Genomic DNA, 23,029 nt, shown 5'->3' on the forward strand with positions numbered 1-23,029 from the left:
TTATACAGTTAGGGTAGGATGGAGCCATTGCAATGTAACGGTTCCTTATAGATGCTCCACTAAACCTGATAACTCCGGATCTTATTGCAATACAGACTATGATTCATTTTTTTTAATTGATGCATAAAACAATTGAGGAAGTAAAACATGATTCTGTTCTCTACAAACAACTGTCCATAATTGACAGAAATATGTTTCACGCAGGACAAGTGTATGTTTATAGTATGGCTACCACTAAAGTAGAAGATTGTTATTTTATATGTGGAAGAAAAGCATATAAATGGCTACCTGAAAACTGGTCCGGTAGCTGTTTTTTGGGGTACCTGGTACCGGCCATACGACACACGGCAGTCTTACCTCAAGGGAAAATTTGGAATGTCTGAGAAATTAAAAAGCCTACTAATCCAGTAGGACAAATCAATGCACCTTGGAAATATCATCATGACTTAGGCCCTGGGAATAACAAAGGACTATCGCACATGGATCTGGGTGATAGCGTCATATCGTGGGCAGGCGTATTACCAGCATATGGAGCAACAAAATTGATCTGGGAGCTGAGAAAACTATCCAGACTTCTTGAAATACTGAGTAATGCAACCTTTTCTGCCCTAGAATTGGTAGCCGATGAACAGACTGCCATGAGAACAATGATACTTCAAAATCGCATGGCTCTTGACTTCACCCTAGCAGCGAAAGGAGGTATGTGCGCTTTAATCCAGGAGGAGTACTGTTTGTACATTCCTGACAATAAACATGAAATAGACAGTCATCTAGAGGTAATCAAACAAGTGTCAGCCATGACCAAACCGGGACCGAACCCATTGACGAACTTTTTTCAGAAATTGTTTGGGGGTTAGGGTAACATCCTGATGAACATTTTGATTGCCATCTGTGTAGGGATAGCCTTACTGATGGTATGTGGATGTTGCTGCATCCCCTGTGTAAAAGGACTATTTAAAAATTTCATAGACATGTCAATTTCAGAGACTTTATATCATAATGCTGAATTTGAAAAACTAACCGAAACTAAAGAAATGCTTTTGCAAGCTTAAACGGAATGACACTTTAACTGCAAATCCTGAGTAGGAAGAGGTTAAGGGAAGAAAAACTGTGTATGCTTGTTTTGAAAGTAGAATAAAGTATTGAAAGGGGGGAAATGTTAGGAAAATGCATAATTGTAATATGCAGACTTAGTGCATTAAAGGATTAAAAGGGTTAATACATTTATTCTGTTCATGTTGTATAAATATGCACAACTACTATAAACTTTAATAAGAGACATTTAATTCTGATTATGCCATGTGAAAATGTGTGACTACCGGAAGCCTTGATAAGAAGAACAATAGATGTTTGAAAGCTTAACCGTCGTCAGCATTACTTGTATTAAAGCTAGAAATGTACCTTGAATCTGAACAAAATGTAACACATATATTAGAACTGTACAATTGAAGAATTGAAGAACCAAGGAGGGCTAAAATAAGCCCAAGGCCAGGTTGTTTTTCTCAAATGTTTTTGCAAGACAGCAGTAATCTGACCATGTCAGCAATAAGTCTGGTAACATTTTCTGTGTAACATACAGAAAGTTGTGTCCGACTACGTCAGCAATAGATTTGGTAACATTTTCTGTGTGACATGAAGAGAACTGTATAAGAATAACATACTGAACTCCAGAAAATCAGACAAACCTTGTACCTACATGCTTTGTCTCCTTGCTGCAAGTAATAAAGGGTGCCTTGCTTGAACCTAATGTGCATTGGTCTTTGAAGTTTTCTTTTACAGAGTGATATCCAGACATGTAGATGTATACTGTTATTACAAATACTATGAATATTTAATGTTATTAGACTATGTTTTTTGGCTGGACTTTTGCTTAAGGGAGTGGGAGAATGGTATGTCTGTAAATGGGAATTGGACTGGGTAGAAAATGTCTTTGTTTAAAGAGAAAATAATGTATTATAGAAGGGATGTCAGGGGAGTTATCTGGGATGTTATGGTGCTTGCAAGAATTGGTGGTGTTGACTTTTAGGTCCAAAGCAACAATTTGGAGTAATTCTTAATGGTGGGTATGACTGGATGTTTTGTTTTGTGAGAGGGGAGATCATAATTAAGTATTCTATATGTATGACAGAGAGGAGTGGAGGGATGGAAGAGGCTAAGGGATATACTAGAATAGTTCTTATAATTGCCTACGTTAAGTAGGAGGCTGGAGGTTGGGGTTGTGATAGTGTAGTATAAGGGAAATTGATAGCATGTTAAATGTGAGGTCAGCACTGTAATATGAGAGAATATTAAAAGGAGCTGCATTTTTGTATGTAAGAGTTACTGATCAAGGGAGAGGTATTAGATGGCTAGGGTTTAGGAAAAAGTCATTTTGGATAGAAAGGTAGATTGAAAGTGAAGTATCAGGGGTGAAGCAAAAGGATATTGGTCATCTGGGATATACAGAAAATTACTGATGCACAGAAAAAGGGTATGATGATTAAGAGATTAGGTAATATATTGAGGGGAGGTGGTTTAACTATCTTGCTATTGAGCAGTCAAACCTGGTAGGATTTGGCTGGGATGGATGAGATAGAGGCTGAAATCATTAAGACATTAGGCAGTTATACTGTGGCAGAAGAATTTTAAACTATCCTGATGTTGAGTGGTCAAATCTGTTAGCTGGTGAGGTATGGTGCAGAATAAATGTAGAGAAAGGAGGGTTGGGTGGGAATTAGAGTTAGGCTAGTGAAGCGGATTGAGCCTAAGTAATGTGAGAGTGAATGGAGCAGGATTCACCTGCTGAGACTTCTTGGATATCCCAAAAGAAACAATCAGAGCATTGTATTCATAGCACGTCAGAACTTCATCCCAGCTGTTGTACACAGCTATAGGGATATAAAAGATATAAAAGTCCAAAGCAAAGCAGATTAAAAAGGTATAGTACTTAATTGTGTAAGTGTAATATTCTTTGATAGAGTTTGTTCCTTTGAGTTAAAGATGTTGAAATTTCTCTTTGAGTGTTATGGGGAAGACAGAAGTTGTGATGGGAAGCCTGATCAAATGGCGGCTATTAAAGGCTGTTGTACTTAACAGTATAATAAAATATTGCTAGCATGATTTTGCTCCTTTGAGTTAAGGATGTCTAATTTTTCCTTTGAGTGTGATGGGAAAGGCAGAGAGGGTGAGTGGGAAAATCTGAAGGATGAAATGGCAGCAATTAAAACTGTATTTAACAAATGCAGGGTATAATTCTTATGCTACTTTAAGGTAAATGGTAAGCTGTATATTTACACAGAGCTATTGAACATACTTCTATGAGATATTAATTAGGGCCATTCTGACTATGCTGCCTGCACATGTGCACACCATTTACATTTAAGAAGACACACTTATACAATGCGTATATGGTAATAGTGCCTAAGCATCTATTTTAACAACACCATACTCAACCAGAGAGTGGAGGCTGTCCTTGCCTTGTTTCTGTTAGGAAATTCCCATGGTCTTGCAGTGAGTCAGCATGTATGTGTCGAGTTCATAGATGCAGTTATGTAGGTTTGGAAAGGCAAACCAGGGGATGTGCTCAAAAATAGAAGTGCTGTCATGGCAAAGTTTACAATGATAAGAGATAGAACAGGCAAAGGACAATTAAATGAATAAACAGCTATATTGCAGTGTGACTCATCCAAGGCCTTAGTTTTGCTTGGAGCAAGTTATCCTTAAGGATCCCCAGGTGCAGCTATGACTTAAGAGGTTTGGATACCAGAAGCTGTGCACCAGTAAGAAGTTGTATGCATTTGGCTGTGCTCCAGTATTATATATAACAAGCTGGATGTTGAAAATATAATAGGTTCAGTAATATTCATTGGATCATAAGTGGTTAGTAGGCTATCAACCTGGAGGTAATTTCAAACCTAGCTATTTCATCTCAATGTAGTACCATAGATACTCTAGTCAATACCCAGGATTATATTTATTAATGACTGTTCATGTCCAGGATGGTTGTGGGTGTATTCCCGGTAAGAATTTATGGTGCCCCATCCACTCATCCAGGTTCACTTTGAACAGTGTCATAGAGGTGCTCTGCTTTACATGAATTATCAGCCTATTCCAAAGACACAGGAACTGCTGGAAAACAAATCTGTCCCTTCAGCACATCCTGTTCAAGTCACAGGACATATTTAGGTCCCTGGAATGGGTAGCTCTAGTCCCATTTGATTTACGGATGAGCAGCAAATTCATTAGGTTTGGTTCGGAGATTGCTCTGTAAGCCAGCCATAAGTCTCCCCTAAGAAGTCTGTATGATACTGAGTACAGTGACAGGGACTTTAGTCAGTCTGTGTAAGGTATGTACTGGAGTCTACTATTAACTATATGCTTTAAACACACTAGTATAACAGGAAAATAGCAGTAGTTCAGTATAATATCCCTTGTAAGTAATTAAGAAAAAATTGAAGGCTATTTCATACAAGCATAACAGTGAAGGGATTATGCCATTGTACCAAGTAAAACATAAACATTTACTTAAGGCAGTATGCAAGAATGGTAAACACACACTAGTATAGAAAGAAAATGCAAAGCCTATTTCATACTGGGATAAACATGAAGGTAATACACCACTGTATCAATTAAAATAAGCATTAAAGGCAGAACAAGTTTAACAATATCAACATAACCAACTACTGCACTTGTTATGTTGTGAAGCATGTACATATCCAGTTCTTCAAATCATCAAGTACCCATTCCAAAATACACCCTTCACTACTTTTAAACCCTTCTTTGCTATTGACAATATTGACAATACAGAGAGCATAACAAAATACTTCTGTTGCACCGATCTATATGCCTGTTGACCAAAAATTAGTTAATATCCATAAATATATCACCGTTTTACCTTCTCTGCTGTGCACAAAGTATTGGGGACAAGTCAAGGAGGGAAGACAAACTACTCAGCAGTTAAAAGTATAGCATCCAGCTAAGGGAATCTTGAATGGCACAACGCCTCATGGAAAAAGGGGAAAGGAAACAAAGGCAGAAGGTCAGGAACCGCTCACCTCCACCTGCTGAGAATGTTTTAATATAAATGAACATTAATGTATAAACTGCTTATTAGGGCAGGAAAAATAAAACTGCAGAATGCTAAGCAGTGGCTCAACATAACTAGCATTCTTCTACCATTTCATAAATCAAACGCCATCATTTTGCAGCACATATGATTAATGTTAAGTGCACAAAACTATTCTGTAAAGCATACACATGATCTAAACATCAGTACACAAAAGTTATACATGGACACAACCAGCAACTGTGAACACATTTTGGTAGTCAGCCCATTTCTCTCTACAAACCCTTGCCCCTTACTTTAGTATTCCTCCTCCAAAGTTGGTACATCTCTAAAAAAACTGTTTCTTTGATGCCATGATTACACGGTAAGCATTCAGTAGGAAACTTCAGTCCAGTGTACATATCTATAATGCACTGCAAACAAACAGAAATGAGCATCAGGCAACCATGTTTGAGAAAATATGAACAGAGCAATTGAGGACTGAGCAGATGAAGAGAAACCAGTCTAGCAGCTATATTACATTGCACAATAGAATAATAATTATACCATGTATTGCAAAATATAATATAATCTGTTCAAAGTTAATCCCCACACCACCTAGACTATATTATTTTGAAATCTTGTCCTGAGACAATATTCCTTCTTTTTTAAAATTAAAAAAAGTGAAAATTAACAGGGCAGTTGTGGGATTTCAAAAATGCAGGATGGTCAGCTGCAATTAGTCACAAAATAAGATGCAGAATATTTATGGACAGTAGATCTGAAGATATTAAATAATGATGTATTTCTAAATTCAGGAGGAAGAGAGTTCCAAAGGGCAGGATAGTTTTGAGGAAAACATGCTCTCTGATAACCACCTCAAATGCAGATCTTCTAAATGGGTCATAATTCCCCAGACTTGAGGTTTCAACAAGAAGAAGTGATAATTAAATATAAGTTTGGAATGTAAGGGAAGGTAGATGTTAAATCTTAGCAACTTGACCATAGGTGCGTAAAAACAGAAGATAGGCATATCAGAGATAGTTATATTTTTATAGGGAATACTGTGATGTTCCTTTGTTGTCAGAAATATGATAAATGTGCAAATGATACTGAAATGACTAGGGTTAGGGTAGTGGTGCTATAGGAGAGACCTAAATATGCCAAGTATAAGACATATGCAGGGAAGAATATATGATTTCCTATTAAAAAATCACCCCTGGGATTCCGGATATTGGCAAAGGCTCTTGCCACCCCCATAGTGCCTTTTTTAGGCAAGGCTCAAATTCTAAACCTACCACCCTAGAACACAAAAAGGAAAAACTAAGGGTAATGCTGCTCAATGCCAGAAGTCTAAATCTCAAAATGCACGCACTCGAGGCCCTTCTCAGTATGGAGAACATCGATGTCTGTGCTGTGACAGAAACCTGGTTCAAGGCTCCTGAGAGCACCCCAGCGCTATCAGGTTTTACCTCATATCATGCCGGCCCCAAAATCAGGAAAATACCAAGAAAGGAGGGGGGGTATCCATATTCATCAAAGACACCCACACCTCAAGACTCGTGGCAACGCATGATGCATCGGAGACCATCCAGGTGCAATTAACCATAGGCAAGACTGCTCTGCAAATTGTAGCATGTTACAGGCCACCCTCACAAACTCAGGAACCTCACATGGCCTTCCTGAAAACACTAGAGGGGATAAATGTATCACCAAACACCATCATACTAGGTGACTTCAATTACCCAAATATAGACTGGGAACACTACTCAAGCCCAAACACCCTAGCCCAAAAGTTCCTGGAATTCATAAACTCAAATGCCATGGAACAACTAGTCACCATCCCCACAAGAGGAGATAACATACTTGATCTCATCATCACGAACATGGGAGAACAATGTTCAACACCGAAGTATACCCCTCACTGGTGAGATCAGATCACAAACTAATCTCGCTGGAGGTCCTCATCCCACCCCCACCTGAAATAAAAAAGACCACAGTAAAGAACTTCTCAAGAGCCGACTTCACACTTCTAAAGACTAGTGTGGTCTCCTTTAAGGCCCCTGAGCCGGCGGAAAACAGTACTCAAGCCGCTGAATCACTTACAAATGCCTTCTACCAGCACCTGCAGGACTGCATGGATAAGGCAATCCCAAGCAAAACAAAGACTCTTTGTACCAAAGGCAAGCGTCCAGTCTGGTGGACCCCAGCCATAAACAAACTCTACAACAAAAGGAGGAAGCTACTACAAGATAGAGCAAAATCCTTAAAAGGTAAGACACCCTTGATCACTATAAGTAAAAAACTAAGAGCTCTCATAAAAATCATCCAAAGCAAATTTCGAGAGAAAAATAGCTAAAGACTCAAAAGACAATCATAAGGCCTTCTTTAGCTATGTTAGAAACCTAGGAGGAAACTCCCAGATATGCTCAGAACTAGTTCAAAATGATGTGAAGATTACTGATCCTACAGACATTGCCAACATACTGGCTGACAGGTTCAGTGCAAACTTCTCCCCAAAAGGAAAGATATCTATACCAAACGATTGCAGCCCCCAAACATCTCCAGCCCAAGTGAGAACTGCTCTCTCCAAAGCAAAAACACAGCATCCATGGGACCTGATGGTGTCCCCGGCTGTGTGCTCCACGAACTCAATGAGGAATTAAACCCACAGCTAGGACAGCTGTTTAATCAAAGTCTTACCTCTGGATACGCACTCCAGGAGTGGCGCACTGCAACTGTGGTCCCACTTCACAAAGGCGGTGCCTCCACCACCCTGAAATTACCGCCCATTAGCTTGACAAGCCTTATCTGCAAAGCCATGGAGAGGATCATAATGGACCTCATAAATAAAGACATAGGGAATTTGCAGACTTTGGATCCAACCCAGTTTGGCTTTGTCAAAGGCAGATCATGCCTTTTAAACTTGGTTGACTTTTCAAACAGTCACCAAAGCCATTGATGAGGGAAAGGCAGTCCTTACAGCCTACCTCGATCTGGCTAAGGCCTTCGATACAATACCCCACTCGGGTATCATTGAAAAACTCATCAGCTTAAATGTCAACCCATACACCACAAGATGGGTTGCAAACTGGCTGAGTGACAGAACCCACAGGGTCAGAGTTGCTGGCGCCATGTCAGACTCAAAGCCTGTCACAAGTGGTGTCCCACAGGGCTCAGTCCTGGGCCCACTCTTGTTTGGCATCTACTTTTCCAAGTACAAGCAAACACAGGAGGGTTATGGCTGACAAAGTTTGCAGATGGGGCTTTTTAAAAAGTGGCGCCAATAGTAAAATAAGACACAGAATATTTATGGACAGTAGATCTAAAGATATTAAATAATGATGTATTTCTAAATTCAGGAGGAAGAGAGTTCCAAAGGGCAAGATAGTTTTGAGGAAAGCATGCTCTCTGATAACCACCTCAAATGCAGATCTTCTAAATGGTTCAAAATTCCCCAGACTTGAGGTTTCAGCAAGAAGAAGTGATAATTAAATATAAGTTTGGAATGTAAGGGAAGGTAGATGTTAAATCTTAGCAACTTGAACATAAGTGCGTAAAAACAGAAGATAGGCATATCAGAGATAGCTATATTTTTATAGGGAATACTGTGATGTTCCTTTGTTGTCAGAAATATGATAAATGTGCAAATGATACTGAAATGACTAAGGTTAGGGTAGTGGTGCTATAGGAGAGATCTAAATATGCCAAGTATAAGACATATGTAGGGAAGAAGATATGATTTCCTATTAAAAAAACAGATATTATACCATGACCCCCCCAAAACATGCACGCTGATTGGCCAGCGTGCACATTGTAAATCGAGTTATACTAATGGAAAAAGGTCCGGTCGCCTGGACTTTTTTCCATTAGTATAACTCTACAAAAACACTGTCTCGCTATGTTAAATGGGTTTAACATAGCGAGACCTTTAAAATAAGCAACAGAGATCTCCGTTGCTTATTTTAAAAGCTGTCTCACTATGCTAAACCCATTTAACATAGCGAGACAGGTTTAAAAAAGCAACGCAGAAAACAAGATCGCCGTTGCTTTTTTTGTTCGCTATGTTAAATGGGTTTAACATGGCGAGACAGTTAAAATAAACAGCGGACATCTCCGTTGCTTATTTTAAACTGTCTGCTATGTTAAACCCATTTAACAGCGATAAAAAAGCAACGGAGATCTTGCTTTCTCCGTTGCTTTACAACTCTGATGTACTGCGCGGGCGCAGTACATCAGAACTGCCGCGGATGCCAGACATCTGCAGAAGGGCAGCAAACAGGCATTATACTATGCCATTATTTAAGAAAAGTAATAGTTTCTTTTCTTAAATAATGTCATAATTATAATAGCAATAACCACTTCTGGGTGTGGGTAATGCTGTGTTACCCATGGTTGGCTTTGTTTGGTCCCTCGGGCTTCGCCCTCAGGACCAAACCACGCCAACCGTGGGTAAATCCAGCATTACCCACACCCAGGCATGGGTTATTGCTATATGATTCCCTATCAAGTTTCTCTCCTTTAGAGTGAGTATAATTTACTAATGACTTTGCTAATGGTATATTTAGTGGGATAATAACTGTGTAAAACTGAGTAATTGAAAAGATAATAAGGATAAGGCATACTCAAGTGCAGGGAATAAATGCATTCTGTATCAAATGTCTAGCCTTTAGAGTGGGTTTTAATTTACTCCATTTAGTAATAACTTTACTAATGGCAAGCTCAGTGAGTTAATAAAATTTTAAAACTGGCTGGTGAAAATGAAAGAGGTCTGTATGATCATTTGGTTGTTGTGCCATGATCTGGAGATATTGTGATTAAGTATGAGTGTGGGTTATTCCTAACAGAAAAAAAATGGGTAAGCCTGAAAACAGAGTCTGATGAATTGACTGTGAAGTTGTAAAGGCACTTACTACGTTGGTCAGTAAAGAATTTGTTTTTTAGCCATGGTGGTCCTGAACCATTTTTTAAATTTAAATTTGCATTTTGGTGTACAAGGTTTAGGATCCTTACCCAGGAACTGGTTGTTTTCTGTGGATAAGCCTGAAAATAACTCCAGGTAGAATAATGTCCACCAAAACAGATTATGGGAAAGTGTATGGGAGTATTTGTCCAATAAGTCACAAATGTTCCAGGAAATCATGAAACACATAAAAGCAGAGATAGATAGAGTTTATCAAGTAGGATGGCATGATGCAAAGGTTGCAAAACCCTAACATATTTTCCACATTTTCAAGACAAGCCACAATCAGGTATTTAAGGGTTCAGATTTGAAAGGTTGTATTGTAAGAGGGGTGCATGAGAGCCTGTTATAGATATATAGGTCATTTCAGTGAAATAATCAGACTATATAGTAACTGCAGAGAGTGTAGCTTAGGTGATAGTTAACTTTATGGAAGCATGCATGCATGCATCTGGAAATGATGGGCAAACATGCATACATCAATCTTGATAGGTTGATGGTGCACTTTCATAAAATTATCAGCCACTTCGAGATTTAGGGAAGAGAAAGCAGTGAAGTCTGGGACTGAAGCTTTAAGCAGACACACACACACACACACACACACACACACACACACACACACACACACACACACACACACACACACACACACACACACACACACTGTATTCTGAGAAATTTAATGGATTTGCAATGCAGTAGGAGAAGAGAGGCTTTGTGCATCATATAATAGAGTGTATATATCAAATACTCTTATGTCTAAAACTGATTCCTCCATTGTTTATTCATTATCAGACCATACTGTTCTTTTTTGAAAGTTGAAAATAAATGTTGAAATGTTAGCAGACACTTTTTACACTTCTTGCACTTTTATAAGAATAAAAGAATTCAAGATACTGTCAGCAAATAAAATAAGCTCATTTACTTTATGTAGAGAAATTGGGATTGTAAAGCTGTGATTCTTAGTGCTCATTAAATGTTTTTTATCTTGCAAGATATCAGCTTAGTACAGATATAAAATAAAGGATTATAAGCACTTGTTGAATTTCAAAATAACTTAAATGTGGTCCCCTCTAAAGGGGGATGGATTTCAAGAGAACAGTTACATTAAATAATAATCAATCCGTTTTGAATTATAAAACTGTTAATTACATTAGTCAAGTTTAAATGAAAAAGTTATTCAGTTAATTCACACTTATACACTGATTGGCAAGAATGTCAAAATAAATTCTAACAGAAAACAAATTCAGTCATTATTAACTTTTTTAACTATTTTGTAGTATAGAAGACTTTCTTGAAATTTTAAATCTCATTATGATAACATATGTTAATATTTTAAACTGTTTAGTATTTACTAAATAGATGCCTTTCTTTATAAGAACATTGACATATTAATTAAACCTTTTAAGTGCATTTACAGAAGGGGATGCTGTATTAAAAAACATTTTGGAGAATGGTACCCCTAGAACAGGTGTTCACTTTCTAAAAAAGGGGCACACACAAGTGTGGTTGTTGTGCCCAATGCCCTTATGTCAAAGTTGGAGAGATGGTTCATCTTAAAAGTAGAGACAGACTTATTAAGACAAATGGTTTTACTAATTGTAATACTAATGGAATTATTTATTTAGCCCTGTGTGACAAATGTGTAGCATTCGATATAGGCAAAACTGAGAGAAAATTAAAGTCAAGAATGTATTAACACAGGCATGATATAAAAAAGATGAACAGTAACAATTCTCTGTATAAACATACTCAACTGTGCGGGAGCTAATTTTCAACTTTTTGTAATAGAAACATTGCCCATTGATCCTAGTGGTGGCCCTTGTGAAACAGGCCTAGAATACATGGAACTGTACTGGTAACTACTTCTTGAAGCTACTAGGTATCATGGTTTGAATGAGATGGTTTCATTGAAGCCAGTCTTAAAGCTTAGGTCAGCTAAACTTTAAATGATATAACTTTCCAGCAGATGGTGCTGTTTTACATTTTGTATGACCTACACGACAGTGTTTTAAATGTGTTTTTTAAAAAGGTTTTATATTTTTAAACATTTTTTGTTTATAATTTTTTATAAATTGTAAATAATGTATGTTTTTTACAAGATTCCCTGCTTGACCAACAAATGATTTTCTATGCACGTCTGTATTGTGTTTCACTGTTTGTGTATATAGTTTTTTTTGCACTGTGATTTTAAAAGTATAATAGGTTCATAGGTTCATAGGTAGGTACTAGGCTATTGGCCCATGGGCCTACGTAAGAATAGCCAACAAGGTTCCATGGCTTACGCCACCCAAGATAGTTATTTTCCTGTGTTACTGTCGAGCAGAGACACAGAAGTGATCCCCGGGGTGTATTTCCTATTTCCCATCCACTCATCAAGATTTTTCTTGAAGAGTGCTAATGAAGAACTTTGCTTGACATAGATGGGTAGCTTGTTCCAGAGTATAGGAAGTCTCTGGGACAGGATTCTAATAGTTTGTTAATTGATTAATTGGGGATATTTCTGTATATAAAGGGGTTTCAGAAGTTGGTATGCTCATCTGAAGAAGTTTTTTTGACAAAATCACTGTGATACAGTTAATGCGTTCTGGATGTATTTTATGTTTTTAATATCGTGTGTGATCAATTAAACAGTGGATTTTATTCTGGTGAACCTTTCAGTGCCTTATTTTTGGTTATCAGTTTACTTTTGGCACTTTTTTCCACTTTCTTTTTTTATATGTAGATCACTGCATGTAAATGTTAGAAGATATGACTGCAGCAATAGCAGCCGGTGTTCTAGAAGTTTAAAGAGGTAGTGGTACTCAGGTGCAACAACAAAAATATGGCAGTAGGAAAATTAGAAAAAGGGAAGGGGAAAGGATGAAATATGTGAGATAAGACATAAGTCGTTTCCCCCAAACACCTAAGGTTTTATTTTGGGAGCACAGTGAGAGAGACAAAAGGGAAAACGCAGAGGAATTTGGTAAAAAGGTAATAGGTACTCCCTGGAGTGTTGGGGGGGGGGGGGACTTACACATTGCTAAACAGAATTAATGCAGCAAGGATAATAATACTACCAATAATCCTGCACCTACTCCACAACATACAAATATACCCCAGGGGCAAAAAGCTATAACAAATGTTAAGGATATAGATGAATGGGTCAATAAAGGCTAGAGAAAAAGAGAGATCAAGACAATAATGACAATCAGTAGGAACAGGGAGACTGAGGCTCCCACATATCCCAACATAAGCACTCAGATGTAATATTATTCACTGTTCAGTGGATAGACACAAATGAGAAGGAGGTTACGAAAAAAAAAAAAGAAGGGAAAAGGCAGATGAGAAGAAGCTTACTATAGGACACAGATGTAATATCAGGTTTCATTTAAATGTAGTTAGACATACAATATACTATTTGCATAAGTCTAGAAATGCAGCCATATTAAAGTAAGCCAATATATTGTGCATTTTACATGCAGATTCAAAGAATGTACTTTTGATGGAAATGAGTGTTTCAGAGAAGGATGTAAATGAAATAGCCTTCAGTCAAGTATACTGATAAAAATAAACTTTGCTAACAGAACGTGTAGTGCAGTGAGGACAAACGGATCTTGTATAAATGGTGCAAAACTTGGGAACCAAGATTAAAGAGGTATATGGAACTTGTAGGACATTTACAGGGTTTTAGTATTATTAGGGAAGATAGACATCGATGTTAGTAAGTCACCGTGGACTGATACAAAGAAAATCATTGCAGTGCAGTCCACAGAAATTTGGTACAGGCACTCAAGAGTGAGTGCAGAAACCAGGTCAAATATCCAGCATTCTGCCTTTCCAGAGGAAAGGAATAACTAAGAGAACAGAATTCATGGACTGTGTAAGGAGTGCAAAATCTACAGACATTATAATTCAGTTTATTTCATAGACAATAATATTTGATGTGGATATTGTTAACATCTACCTCCACTGCGTGCTGCTGCTACTACATAATAAACCACCTTCATCAGATCTTGTGTTCAGACTTTTATTCCGAAAGGTACAAGAAGAATTGGCACATAAAAGACCAGCATACTTCTGGGTAATTAAAAGTTAAAAGACATTAATTTCATTCCAGTCATTCTAGCTTCATTAATGTATCTTACAGTTTCATACAGTCCTTTCAGATCTTAAAATGTTGAGTCACCATCAATGGGGGGGCAATATTAATGGTTAAAGTGAGTATCAAAACCGCATAGCAACCTTGCAAATCTACAGTTGTTCTTCAGCAGTATGTGTGTTTTACAACCAGCAGTGCTCCTTAAAGACATTGATAACAAATCTGCAGTAAAGTATTAAGAAACTTTAGAATCTCTAGGTAAAATGACATCACTGAAAAACATTATCCACTTCACAACAACAGTATCAGAAAACTTCACAATCTCCAAAGAAGATGACAGACCTTCAAGTTTCCAGACTGATATCAAAGAGGCAAGGAAATCCTTACAAGAGGGAGTTCAAAAATGCTGTGAGATGCCTGACCATGTTTTCAACGTCTCTTCAACTTTACTTTTATGAGCATTCATTTTTATAATGCATTTTATAGCTAAATCAGACAATAAATCTCAGAAAAGTTTAAAGACATCTGTAAGTGTAAATTGTATAGCTATATCAGCCAGTACTTCTACAGTACAGGCAAAGGTAAATGTGTGGTTTAAAGTTATAAATTGGGTAAAGCAGTCTACAAAAACTGAATTCCAGAAATGTTCAGTTAAACGTCAATGTTATTAGATCAGGAATGTTAAATGTTTCTAGATTCAAAAGGGTTAAGATACAGAAGTCGACTGTAATGAGTGATGTAAGGCACACAATTTCTCATGGTTTCTGGCATGTTTACAGAAACAACAGTAAATTCATCTTCTATTGTCAATATGGTTTCAGACTTACACACCATGCAACTCTCATTTCATGACCTTTATTAAACTACCATAAACATAACTTTATTGAACAAGATTTCAATTTATTGATCATAGCATGAACATCTCTGTAAAGACTTATTAGGGCAGTGTAACCCTGCTCACCCTAACCAAATAAAAAGCATCCTCACTTCTACTCACTTATTTTACTTATGAAGCAGCATCCGCACCTCCGCTCGCTTACTTACATCCATATAACCATTTACTAGGGGAGCATAACCCCGCTCACCCTCACCAAATAAGCAGTGTCCTAACCTCCACTCCCTTATTTTTATTTACAAAGCAGCATCCTCACCTCTGCTCATTTATGTACTTATCAAGCAGCATCCCACCACTCATTTTCATTCCTCAACTCATTGAATTAAGCATCCAACAACAGAGGGGGAATAGAAATGGGACAAGCCTTCCCCTCTTGTCTGCCTCAACACCAAACCTATAAAATAATCAAATGATCCCCAATGTTCATAGGAAAGGGAGGGGGGGCAGGTAGCAAGTGCATTCCAAAATCTGATCCCTTACCCAGTTACACTCACACAAAACCAGTTAAGCCCCTCCTTGCACTTAACTCATTTCCTCCCAAATCTTCTACCTTTACAGTTTAACCATTCCATCCCCCATCACCCTAACCTTCCACTACCATCTTAAATCCCATAGCTATTCCTACCTGATCCTTCCCTGAAGATGTCCCTGGACAAATTGGTTTGTTCCCAAGCCTCATTTTATAGTATTCAGAAATCAGTGTGCTATAGCACATGTAGCCTTAAATGCAGAGTTAAATCACAATATTGCAAATACTGATCAGCCTAAAGAAATATGAACCAGTATACGTAACATGCAAATTTCAGTACAGAACACAGAGTAGATGTTTCCAGTGTCTCATGTTAATACAAATATTCAGAATGTAACAAATTCTAGTTTGTTTTCAGAAGTAATTGCAAATTTTATACTGAGGAGGGATAAGAGGGATAAAATTGCAGATTTTGATCAGTTTGATAAAGTAAGCAGCAGTGTAAATGATACACAGACTTCAGGGAAAAATAAAGAAGAAATGCATATCATGGCTCAAATCAATGTTGTTACTAGTTCTATACCAAAGGATTTTCAACATATCTATAAAGGGTGTGGCAGTCCAGCACCAACCCAGATAATTTATCTGTCTTCATTTAAGTTAGAGAGAAATGACAAGCCATATATTTCATTGTTTAAAGGGAAAAATATGGAAAAATGTATTGATTAATACAGACACATCAGTTTCAGATGCAAACAGACTTCTACTATAGGACACAAGTACAGTTATAATCATATCTGCAGTTTTAAACTGTTTGCAACTGCTTTACTTGTCTATTTTACACTGTTTTTATTGTTTGTGACTGTGTTTTCTGCACTGCCTATTTAAAGTACTTGAACAATTTATAGCATAGGCTAGATTCAGACTTGATGAATCTAGGCTGTTTGGCATTTTCTGAGCACTAAAGCCAACCATCTTACACTAAGAAGGCCCTCCTGCACTCTTGTGGCAGAAGGGTGTAGTCAAGGACCCATGTGAGTTAGGGATTCTTGGAACAAGGCTCAGTTGTGGGGTCTCCTATTAGTTGGATTGTTTGAACACTGTTTTTCTTAGCTGATATTTAAACAACAGCATTTGCTGGAATTTGTGCTCAGTTTATCAGAGCTGCTCAGAGTTTGGCGTCCTTAGCCAGAGATCTGAAGTCAATATGAATGAAATCCAAGATATCCTGTGAATTCTACTGAAAAAGAAGTATTTTTATAACCTTCTTTGCACTGTTAAACTGTTTGCAACTGTTTTGCCACCTATCTTAAACTGTTTTTTTTTGTTTGTGACTGTGTTTTCTGCACTGCCTATATACAGTACTTGAAAAATGTATAGCATAGGCTAGATTCAGACTTGCTGAATATAGACTGTTTAGCATTTTCTGAGCACTAAAGCAAGCCATCTTACATTAAGAGGGAAGGGCACCATTCTGGCAGAAGAGTGTAGTCAAGGACCTATCTGATTTGGAGATTGTTGGAAAAAGGCTCAGTCTTGGGCTTTCCTATTGGTTGGATTGTTTGAAAACTGGTTTACTTAGCTGATATTTAAACACAGGGTTTGCGCATAGCTGCACACCATGTAACACTGCACGGATAGATACAAACTCTAAAATAGTCAAATTTCCTTAGATAACAGTTAGGGAACCCTTCTAGGCTTCCCTGATTCTATGAAAGCAAGGCAGTTGTGCACTGCTGCCCAGATAGCAACCCAGCTGCTCTTTATCAGGCAATGGCTCAGGTTTCTACACTTAAACCTCCCATAGATTAGCTGATTTTACAAGTTCTACAACAGAACTGAATAAATCTACCCCACCCACCACCACTTATTACAGAATACACTTGACATAATGGAAGGTCAGTTTCCCACTGTTTCTCTAGCTAGCCTGATTGACATGGGCTTCCTGAAGCAATGTACCAATTGCCTCATGTACACAGATAGACTATTACTCCTAAAACTTGGAAATATAATATGTGAGAGATGTATCTATACTATGAATCTGGAATCAATTCTCTCTCTTTCTCCTGTCATGTAACAAACTAACAAATACCCAACAGGTTTTCTGTACCAACACTCCACCTCCCACACATACAAAGCCCACAGCACATAAACCCACATACATGGAGGTACTCACTAGAAATATACCAAAAGAGCAAAGACCTCCCAGGTGCAAACCTTCTGCACACAATATGGTCCCAACAGCACCCACTGCACATAATAACACATGCATCAGTGTCTCACCCAATAAGCTCCTAAGGCAGAACATATCTTAACCAAATGTTTTGATCATAGGCAATGCCATATTGAGACACACAGATGTCCCCCGTACAAAGCTGGACAAGAAGAAGGTCATGGTCAGCGGCCTGCCTGGGGACCAGGATCTGCCTAATCATGCACGCACTCAAGTCTCTCAAAAACAAGTGCTGTTATGTCATAGTCCATGTTGGAGTGAATGACTTGAGTCATACCTCACCGGACTATATGAAGAGAAACAAGATAGAGCTTTCAGATTATGTGTGCCAGGCAGGTTTGTTCCTAGCCCTAAGCAGCATTCTTCCCTCACTCAGGATGATACCACAATACAAACAAAAAATGATCAACTTCAATAATTGGCTTAGCTTCTAGTGTCACTCCAGGGGGATCCAGTATCTGACAGACTGGGATGATATGGTCGACAGGCCATGCTGCTTTGCCAAAGATGGTCTTCACCTGTCACCTCTAAGCTTTAGGTTGCTAGCAAAGATACTTGCCTCCCCCATAGTGTCTTTTTTAGGCAATCTCATAAGAACAAAATTCCTGACATAAAAGTATCCTCCAGAAACAGACTCAGTGTTATGCTGCTTAATGCTAGGAGATTAAATCAAAAACTGCACTTCTCATCCCAGAAGATGCTAATATCTGCACAGTCGCAGAGACATGGCTGAAAGCCTCAGAGAGTACCCCAGCCATGCAGGGTAATAATGCCTTCCACACGTTCAGAACACACAATGAATGTGAACAAGGGAGGAAGACTATCCAATTCATTAAAAACAAATACACCTCTTGATGGTTGAACAGTATGACTCCCCTAGTGTTACTCCAAGTCCAACTAACTGTAGGAAAGACCCTCCCCCACATCATTGTTAGCTATAGGTCCCCCACCATGAGCCATGAAAACCACACAGCCTACCTGGACCTACTTGAGTCACTCTCAGTACAGCCAAATACCCTGGTCATGGGTGTATTTAACTATCCTTACATCAATTGGGTAACATATATGAGCACAAAAGTGCTTGCCCAAAGGTTCCTGGACTTTGTTAACACAAATACACTGGAGCAGACAGTCAGCACCCCCACAAGGGGCTGTAACATCCTTGACATTAGTGCTCACCAGCATGGTGGATTGCTGCACCAACCCATGTGTGGGGCCCTCCCTGGTAAAGTCAGATCATAAAACAGTCATGTTTGAAGTAACAATCATACCTGACCTACCTTCAGGAGAAAAAGGTAAAAGAAAATGTCTCCAAAGCAAACTATAGCCTACTGAGCTATGGTATTAATGATTTCAAACCCCTTACCAACAATGATAGTAATGAACCCTATACTGAGGTGTACACAGATGTCCTGTATAAGCACCCATATAAATGTATAGACTCAGCTGTACTGGAGCGGATCAAATCAAGACCTTCATGAAAAAATAAGCCATCTTGGTAGACATCCAACATAAATAGGTGGTTATACTATAAGAGAAAGAATCTGCTGTCAAAAAACAAAAGGGAATAATCCTAGGAAAGTAAGAACTCCCTCCAAAGCATAAACAATGGATTAGATGTCTTGTAAAGTTTTGTAAAGCTAGTTACAAAACTAAATTAGCATCCCTAGCTAATGAAAATCACACAACATTATTTAGCTACATCTGAAATCTAAAAGTAAAGGCCCAGCTTTGTGCCGAACTAGCTGTGGATGGTAACACTTCTACTGAACCTGAGGACATTGCCAACCTGCTAGCAGACAGGTTTGGTGAAAATAAAATTTCACTCCCCCTTGTCCCCACCAATCATACCCTATAACATACCTGTCACCAGTCCTCTTTCAAGTATCTCCAGAGAGGATATCATAACCACACTCTCCAAGACCAAAAACACAGGCTGTATGGGACCAGACAACATCTCAGGCTGCTTATTAAATGGTCTAAAACAGGAGTTAGCAGAATCCATGAGTGCACCCTTCAATCTCAGTTCAAGCACTGGCTTTGTCCCAGCTGAGTTGAAAACAGCAGTCATAGCCCCCCTTGCACAAAGGAGGTCCCACAGTTGAACCCAGGAACTGTAGACCCATAAGCTTAACCAGCCTTATCTGCAAGGCTATGGAAAGAATCATCATGGACCTTATCAACAAGGATATAGGTGACCATCAAACTCTTCACCCAACCCAGTTTGGTTTTGTTAAGGGCAGATCTTGCCTGCTAAACCTGATGGACTTCTTCAAGAATGTCACCAAGGCCCTGGATGAAGAAAAAAAAACTGTTCACCCTGCCTATCCCAACCTAGTCAAGGTCTTTTTATACAATTTCTCACTCAGGCATCATTGAGAAATTCACCAAGCTGGGGATCAACCCTTACGTCACTAGAAGGGTTGCCAACTGGCTCACAAATATAATACATATAGTCAAAATTGGGGATGCCAACTTAACCAGCATACCTGTTATCAGTGGTGTTCCACAGGGATCTTATGCAAAGTCCCCTACTGTTTTTTCAGAAGTCCAGGTGAAAATAGATGGCCAATGGCTTACCAAGATTACTGATGACTGCAAACTGGTTGCAATCATTGAATCTCCCAAAGATGTCAACATACTACAAAATGGGCTTACACAGACAAATGATTGGTGTCAAAGCCATGGACTTAAGCTAAATGCAAATTAAAAAAATGCTTTATCATCTCCTTTGGCAAACTAATTACAACATTAGTAATACCCACCCTAAGTTTAAACCCAGTGATGAGATATTTAGGAATGCAATTTGATAAGCAGCCATAATTTTAATCATCAGGTGTCCACAGTAATAAGGAAGGACTTCTAAACTGCACACCTCATAAGCAAGGGTATAGCATCCAAAGTTAAGGATGTTGTACTCAGCTGTCATCAGAGCAATAACAGAATAATAGAATACAGTGCTCCCTTCTGTATCTACCTAACCAGACATCAACAGCAACTGGAGTGACCTCAGGGATTTCTCACCATCAAAATTCAGGGCCTACAACACATGACCTACACGGAGAGACTGAATGTCCTATCACATTACTCAGTATTGTATAGACTGCTTAGAGGCAACTTGTGTCTGGCCTACAGAGCAGTTTCAGACTCAGCCTTGATGAAGCTGCTGCACATCTGCAAATCTAATGGGACAAGATTCACTCACTCTAGGGATCTTAACTTAACCTACAATAAAAACAGGACATGCTGGAGAGGATAGATATGTTTCCCAGAGGTAGCAACTCCTCTGGAGCAAACTACCAATTCATGTAAAATAGAGCTCCTTGATGACACTATTTAAGCACAACCTGGTCAATTGGATGAGAAACAATAAACTTATACTGGGGGTTTCACCTATGTCCCTCTTAGACAAGGGCAGCCGGTGCTGATCTTAGATTTGCTTGCAAGCATAGATATATATCTTGGGACATAAGGGAACAAGGGTATCACATGGCTACGCTTATAGAGGCCTTAGGGCCAATAGCCTAGTAACCTCCTATGATCCTATGTTGTCGGGATTTGAAGGCACAAAGGTTTCAGCAGTGAGCAGTTCTGACTGTAACAGTATCGTACTAGTTATGGATGTCAGAGTTAAATGTTGTTTTAAATTTCAGTAACAAAATTTTATGTAGAAAAAAATAGTATTAAATGTACAGCAGTACACAGGGATGACACTTGTAAGAATCTGTGTGCAGTAGAATGTGCAGATGATGTACAGAATTTAAAAAATCAGTTGCAACAAGAATACTCAGATTCATAGGTTAAAGATAAAATAAATTCTGGTTTAGTTGTCAAAGCTGAAGTGCAGGAAGACAAGTTACCATATTTTCAGAAACAATGTCCTATTCTCAGAGAAGCAAAGACATACTGAAAAGAAAATTTCAATTCACTTCTGTGGCCATTAAGAAAAAAATGGGTAACAGTTTCAGGCTAGTACTAGATTTAAAATTGGTATACATATTTACCATTCTGGAAGCACATTAGGTATCGTATTCCAGAAATGACAGTCAAGTTAGATTCACAGAATAAATGGATTACAGTTACAGATCTGGTAGATGAATTTCTTTACTATTGTTTTCTTAAGCAGATATTATCAAAACCTTTGAATGATGGTAGTAAAGCAGTGCAATGTACAAATAATATCCTGATACATACAGAGAGAAGAAGAGCATTTCAAACATTAAATGATATTTTACTAGCTTTCCAGAGTATAGAATTAAAAGTTATTGTTACATTTTTACAAGCAGCACTGCAGTCAAAAGTTTGGATCCCATGCAGGGAAAGAGTGCAGCATAAATTGTATGTTACTGAAGCAACAGGTTTAAATCTCATGTCAGGAAAGAATGCAATGCAATTTACTGTATGAGGAAACTTGCAAAGAACAAACAAATAAAAATTCAGAATCAGACTAGTTAATTTCTAGTAATAAATGTATGTGTGTGTGTGTGTGTGTGTGTGTGTATATATATATATATATATATATATATATATATATATATATATATGTGTGTGTGTGTGTGTGTGTGTGTATATGTATATATATATATATATATTTATATGTATATGTATTGATATATATATATATATATATATATATATATATATATATATATAAATGGTTCAAAATGTTATACATTTCATGCAGAAATTGCAGTTTACTTATTCCTTTCCTCACTAAACTAATGACTGAATAATGTGAGCTGTGATGTAATTTTGCAAAGTCTGTTCTAATTATATATGCATACTATCTGTATAATTGCTTACTCCGTAACCCAAAGACTGTAACTTATGCAAAAGAATGTCTTTGATGTGCAGGTTTCCACCCACTGTCTTACATGTATCTGTTCTTTCAGCTGACATCATTTAACTCTTTCAGTACTTCTGAATGCTGTTAAGGGTTTAATGTTAATATCTACAATTTTCTTTTGTAGTCCTGATCTTTAGATATATATAGTAAGAATTGTTACTGCATAAAAGCTGTCACTATTAATTAACTGATCTTTACCATACTATTTTATGACATACTGCCTTTAATTCAGCTTGCTGAGATGGCCTGCAATACCATAAATCAGTTATGTAAGTCTGTGCTAAATAAAAATAAAGTAAACAGATGCACCTTGATAACACACTATATACATTTATTGAGAAAAACAAAAACAAAAAGGAATAGTAAGCGCTTTCACAACTTCAAGTTGCTTCATCAGACAAACTGAAAAGAAATACTCTGCTTAAATATATACAAGTTAAATCAATTGACTAATCAACTAATCAGTTAGCTAATAGCTACTTAAAATATCTAATTGTAAGTAAATAGCTTAAATGCAAG

This window comes from Protopterus annectens, chromosome 2.part0 (genome assembly GCF_019279795.1).
Source record: "Protopterus annectens isolate FY-2018-M chromosome 2.part0, PAN1.0, whole genome shotgun sequence".
Lineage (NCBI taxonomy): Eukaryota > Metazoa > Chordata > Ceratodontiformes > Protopteridae > Protopterus > Protopterus annectens.